Here is a 6,350-nt window from a genome sequence, read left to right on the forward strand (position 1 = left end):
TAGTGACACCCCGAGGGCGCATGATGAGGCAGGAGAAAATTCCTTACACAGCCCTTCCATGCTACAAATATATTCATAAATAAAAGCAAAATTAATGACATTGCCATTCTTTTTTTCATTCCATCTGATCAGAAGTATGATTATTACATCTTGCTTTATAAACGTGGCTTGAATTCCCTGTATGTGTGCACAATTTTTGGTCACCAAATACACACTGGCGCACTGAATGCCCTTACATTGAAAGAATTTAAACAGTTAAAGACTGAAGGTGATATCCTGAATTTGAGCAAAGTATGTCAGAGTAATCGGGATAAGAGAAAGGATGCTCGGTTGGATTCCCGCGTAAGTCTTGCCTATTATATGTGAGTATTTCTCTGTTTTTGTGGGTGCTGTAGCGTTTTACCCTCGCGGTGGGACCTGAGCAACGCACTTGGTTATGATATGGCTAAACGACCAATGCTTACATTCATATCTGACGGGTGCTTTTGAGCAAGTCTGCACCCATCTAAAAAAAAATTTTTTTTAGTTAAGATTTGCAGACTGATTTAGTTTCATCCTTAGCCACGGAAAATAAGAAATTACAAAACTTATTCCGCCTCATGTAAAGCAGTCCAAACATTGAATAAAAAAGCAATAATGAGTACTCTAAGAAAGAAAAGAAAATACTCTCACGAGAATACTCAAAGCAGCAGTAAAGAGCAGAGGCACAAAATAATATATTATTAAACGTAGAAATTCAATAATATGTTCTGAAAAACATAAACCAGCATTACGAAAATCTAAAACTTTTAAGTAGAACAAAAGAAAACGAGGAAAAGGTGAAAACAACTCATTACTAATAAATTAAGAAAATATGCTAAATAATGAAAACATAATAAAATGGTGACGTCAAGGAATAAAAACAATCAGACAAATCAGATTTATTTGCTACTGACAGTATTAGAAATCAGATTATTAATTTGCAAATACGCTTAAAGCTAAATATAGATAAATATAAAAAAATGCTTGATTTCTTCAAGGATTACGCCCACGTAATCGATTAAAGGGAAAAAAAAATGTGTTGATAGTGTTGATAGAAAAAGTGTTGATAGAAATCTTAGATAATGTAAGGAAAAAAAATAATAGACAAATACGATGTCGAAGTAATGAAATTTAAAAAAGGTTCTGTGATGAGATATAAAAAGAATCGTTCGAGATGCATCACTGGGATAAATAGATCGTGACTAAAATCAAATAAAAGTAAAAAAGATTTGTGGCTTTAAAGACTAAAGGGGGAAATAGCTTCAGATAAAGGACAGAAAAAGATTTTTTATTATCAAAGAGGAAATTTATTTTAAGAAAATCATTTATTCCGAACATATAGAATTTAAAAAAATTATTAGGATTAAACGATCAGAAAGTAATTAAGGAGGGAAAAAAAAGAAGCGAAATTAAAAAAAAAAAAGAACTTTTGAGAGGTAAAATAAGATTTATACTTTAAAACATATGACTTCTAACTACTCGGATACTGGAGGGGCTAACTTTCTCAAGAACTTCTTCACAAAAGCCACCCAGAAAGAACAAATAGAGTAAGTTTGTTTTGGGATAATGAAATAACCTTTCCACTTCAATCCTAAAAGCAACTTAACATCACCCACAACTTTACAGAATCTAGGAGTAACCTTTGCTGAACTCTCACACACAAGGTTAAATGGAGTTCTGTTTGGAAACAAAAATATAGCCTTGGACTGCGTCTGGATGGAAGCATTCGTTCACAAACTGCACCCTGAGTCTCCCAAGGAACATTAAACTCATCATAAATTCCTAATGAGTGATAGATAATCTGTTATTCTCTTTGGAAATACACTTTGCGTCGAACTATTAGAGGCGGTGACCTTTTTGGGAATATCAAATGCAACATTTATACAAATCACTTCTTTCAGAAACCTCTCAATATACCAGTAGCGTATGCTTCAGCAGATTACAATTTTTGCGCATGACACACGGTTAATGCGTTTTTTAGAACAAAATGCGTATATATCAGCATAATATTTTCATTTCAACATTGAATTTATTTGTATGTTTAAGCATTATAAAAACAAATTCATGAATTGGAGTCCTGACTTACTTAATGGTAAACATTAATTAACCAAGACAGTGATATTGCTATTCACCATGGAAAGAAGTGCAGCATGCAAATGTGGCTCCTGGCTTCCCTGGGTGAGACACTGTAAAATGTCACAGGGTAATCTTCTCTGTAAATCATGCATAGGAGTCCCATATTTCTTTTGTTATGCAGAGATTTTAAATGAGTAAATATATACCCTTATTCCTAACTCTTGGGAATAGCATTTTTCCTACAAAGAGTAAGCTCATTAATTTCAGAAGTATGCTGCGCACCAAAACTCAGTTACTCCTTCTCAGTCCGAGATCTTACCCACAAAACTAACTTGAAAAATTCTGTAATCTGCACAAAATGTTCTACTTATCAAATAGCGAACAGCAACTGGGTACACTGACACGCACAATCCACGAATAATTTAATATTAAAAATCTGTACAAATATGTTTCTATCATTCAGATTTTAATGGGATAAAATAGCGTATAAGAGCATCGTGGACACACTAGGTATGACCTTGCCACAATTATTTCAATTTTCCTATTAGTTTTATAAAAGTGCTTTCTCTTTCTTCATTGTGTCTTTCTGTGTTCTTTACAATGAGATCGCAATTACGAAATGTTCTATTAATACTGCAGTTCAGCTTCAAATTATACGGTTCACAGTGACAACTTTTATTTAATAGTATAAAATATTCTTTTGATAGCTGAAGAATCATAATTTTAAAGTCAAAAACATCAGCAACATATGTACATATGGCTTCATCAGCTAGTATAAATCATTTGAGCAAGTTTTGGTTTATGCTGCCAGAGAAAATTTTTAAAAAAACAAAAATCTTGATATATTGTATAAAGCTGAACATCTAATGAAGCTCAAAGCATTATGTTAATAAAAATATTAATAATAATCTAAAACCTGCTACAAGTGCTACAAAGATAATGGAATCTTATAAATGTAACAGTAACTAGTTAAACCAGGATTGTTTACATAAAAACTCAAACTTTTTATTTCAACGTAGAACAGACTTGGCAAGACTGTAGACTGTTCTTTCCAAGACTAACAAAAATGTAAATACCTTTACTTTCCATTGTTGTTCACGTGTTCCTTACTTGCTGCTATTGTTTTGTAAGGAACATTGTAAAATGTTAGCATGTTTTACTATGAGTTCTAATTCAAAGAAATAGGATAACTAATAGTTCTTCTGATACATTATTAATTCCATTTATTGCTACAAAAATATTATTATTCAAAACACATTCTGCAGCTTTTATTATCACGAATATTAAAAGATTTCAAATATGTACTTATTTTACGATATTTAATATGATTGATTAGATGATTATGGCAAAGCACCCTAGAGCTATCCGCGTAAGGAAAAGGATGCCTTTCTTGGAGGAATTTCTAAGGGAAACTGGCTCGTACATGTTACACATGGAGAAAACTACGAAAGAACCTATGCACCCATCCCGTTCGTCTGGGATCGCGCGCAAAGTCGGAACTACCAGTGTTCAGCAAATTTACAGGTTTGCCGCTAGTGGGCATATTAACATGAATTAAGTTTAGACAAGAACATTAACTAAATTTAAATGAGTATAAAATAAATGTACACATGACGCTAATTAATTTCATAAATGATTTGTATTTAAAGATACATTATTTTATAGTTACTCAATTTATATATATGATGAATACTTCATGATAAAAAAAAGTATTTTACCAAAAACCTGCTGAATTTTCATCAGATATCTATAAACTATTATCTTAATGGTCTTAACGCTGACTATACATTTGTCGAAAAACATATGCAAATTTCAAACGGTTAATACAAGTGACTTTTCTTGTATAGACTAGTATTTCAGTGCATACAGGTAACAGCAACAAGAAGAAGAAAGCTTTGTTATGTATAAAAAGCGGATTTTACGATATAAAGTAGTTTCAAAATCAAGGTAAGAGAAGCAAGAATTAAAAACAAGTTTTATTATAGCAAGGCAAATGTGGATAGAGATGTACACTAAGCACAAAAAAAAAAAAAAAAAAAAAAGAAGAAGAAGACGGTTTTGTATCTCCCGTTCTCTACTGGGTTCTCTACTGGGCCGTTCTCTACTGGGGATTGAGGAAATTCAAATTGCGTTTTTCATGACTCGAAAGCACGACTTAGGATATGTATTAGATTTATATATAGCATTGTTCTAATATAGGTATTTTGACACAAAATTGGACTTTTTCTGGAATGACATGCCAACTTTTTTTTCCATATTTCGATTCTACGACCCAAATTATGTCAAACTGTCAAGTTTTGTAAAAATCGCACGAGCACTTTTTTAAAAATCAGCTCTCAAAATTTTAACTCCTTCAAATGTTAATTGAATTTGATATATATTTATTAATATCTCTTTTTTTTTATTAAACTTAATTGATTCTTTCTTCCACAGTTCGAAATTTAGGCTTAATCCAAATATAATTCGTACATTTTTATGATTAATTTTTAAAATTTGTATTTTTTAAAACTTTTGTATTATAACCTATAACTTTTTTAACATCATCTTAAAGTAGACGTATTTCTAGGCACACCTGCAAAAAATTAGAATCTTTTTTTTTTTTTTTTTTTTTTTTTTTAAGCGATGATAACGCCAAATGTGGTTTACGCACTTTGTTAAAATTATTTGAAAGTATGAACGATGACTTTTTTCCGTTCGTTTAAATTTTACAAAATTTTATATTTAGGCATAACTTAAGTCGTAGAATCGAAATATGGAAATCAATTGGCATGTCTTTTCAGAAAAAATCAAAATCTGATCCGTTATAAATGCAATAATATTCTTTTGTAAAAATCAAATACGGCTTTTCGTTTTCCTAAAAACTTAATTTTTTCTTTCTTTCTTTTTTTTTTTTTTTTTTTTTTTTTTCTCTCTCTTTTAAAGCGATGATAACGCCAAATGTGGTTTACGCACTTTGTTAAAATTATTTGAAAGTATGAACGATGACTTTTTTCCGTTCGTTTAAATTTTACAAAATTTTATATTTAGGCATAACTTAAGTCGTAGAATCGAAATATGGAAATCAATTGGCATGTCTTTTCAGAAAAAATCAAAATCTGATCCGTTATAAATGCAATAATATTCTTTTGTAAAAATCAAATACGGCTTTTCGTTTTCCTAAAAACTTAATTTTTTTTTTTTTTTTTTTTTTTTTTTTTTTACCACATTCAAATTTATTTTCGGTACTATTCGGTTTCGAGAGCCGTAAAAAATCGCCAAACTATTGTTGATGCCAATGCTGCCAAAAATAATTGCGGCAACCCTAATGATTGCGGCAAGAAAGCAAGTATAATAGTAAATAACTATCTAAGATTGATGTTTTAATTTAGATGAAAGGTTAATTTCATATAATACTTTTTTATTATTATAATTTATATGAAAAAGGATAAACATGACTAAATGGAAGCATAAGAGTAAATAACTATTTCAGATCATTATTATAATTTATATAAAAATTGCTAAACGTAACTGAATGGATGCCTGCATCGCTATTTCGCTACCGACTTATCGCTAAAGCATAACTTCATCTCGTTGGTTGTTCGAACGTAATTTTCTATAATGAATGATGCCTTTTCTTTGAAAATATTCTCGGTAAAGTGCAGAATCGCTCACTTATTTGTTTGCCGCTTTTTACAAGGGTAAAAACAATTGAATTTTTGTCAATTTTCTTTTACTTTTTAAGTAAAAATAGGTCGATGTGTACATAGATAAAGTCAAGGCTCTGCACAGTGCCATTTTTGTGCAATTCTAGGAATTTTTTTTTAAGTGAAAAAAGGTCGATGTGCACATGGATACCGAGTATGTGCAATTCTTAAAAACGCGTCAAGCAATGGGTGATTCTGCACTTTACCCAAAATTCTATTGCCGACTTTTCGTCATGGGCAATTCCCAAATTGTTAAATCCATAGGATATCAAAAAAGGATTTAAAATCAAAAAATGATTTAAAAATTAAATTAGTATGTCAATGACGTCTTAAGAAATACAGAACTACTATATAAATTAAGCTATTTGAAATCAACGCGTACGCTAGATTTGGCGCGCTGTTAAATGGGTGCATTTGCTAGATTTGGCGCTTTTGCACATACATTTTCGCTGCAATTTTTACGGCCCTAAAAACCGAATAGTACCTTATTTTCTAAAAATAAATCATTTTTATATTAAACTGCTCATTTATTTAAAACTTTTCATCAAAGCAATGAAATTGACTTAATCT

This window comes from Stegodyphus dumicola, chromosome X2 (genome assembly GCF_044657685.1).
Source record: "Stegodyphus dumicola isolate Sdum_Otavi_A_Nest chromosome X2, ASM4465768v1".
In the NCBI taxonomy this organism is placed as follows: Eukaryota; Metazoa; Arthropoda; class Arachnida; order Araneae; family Eresidae; genus Stegodyphus; species Stegodyphus dumicola.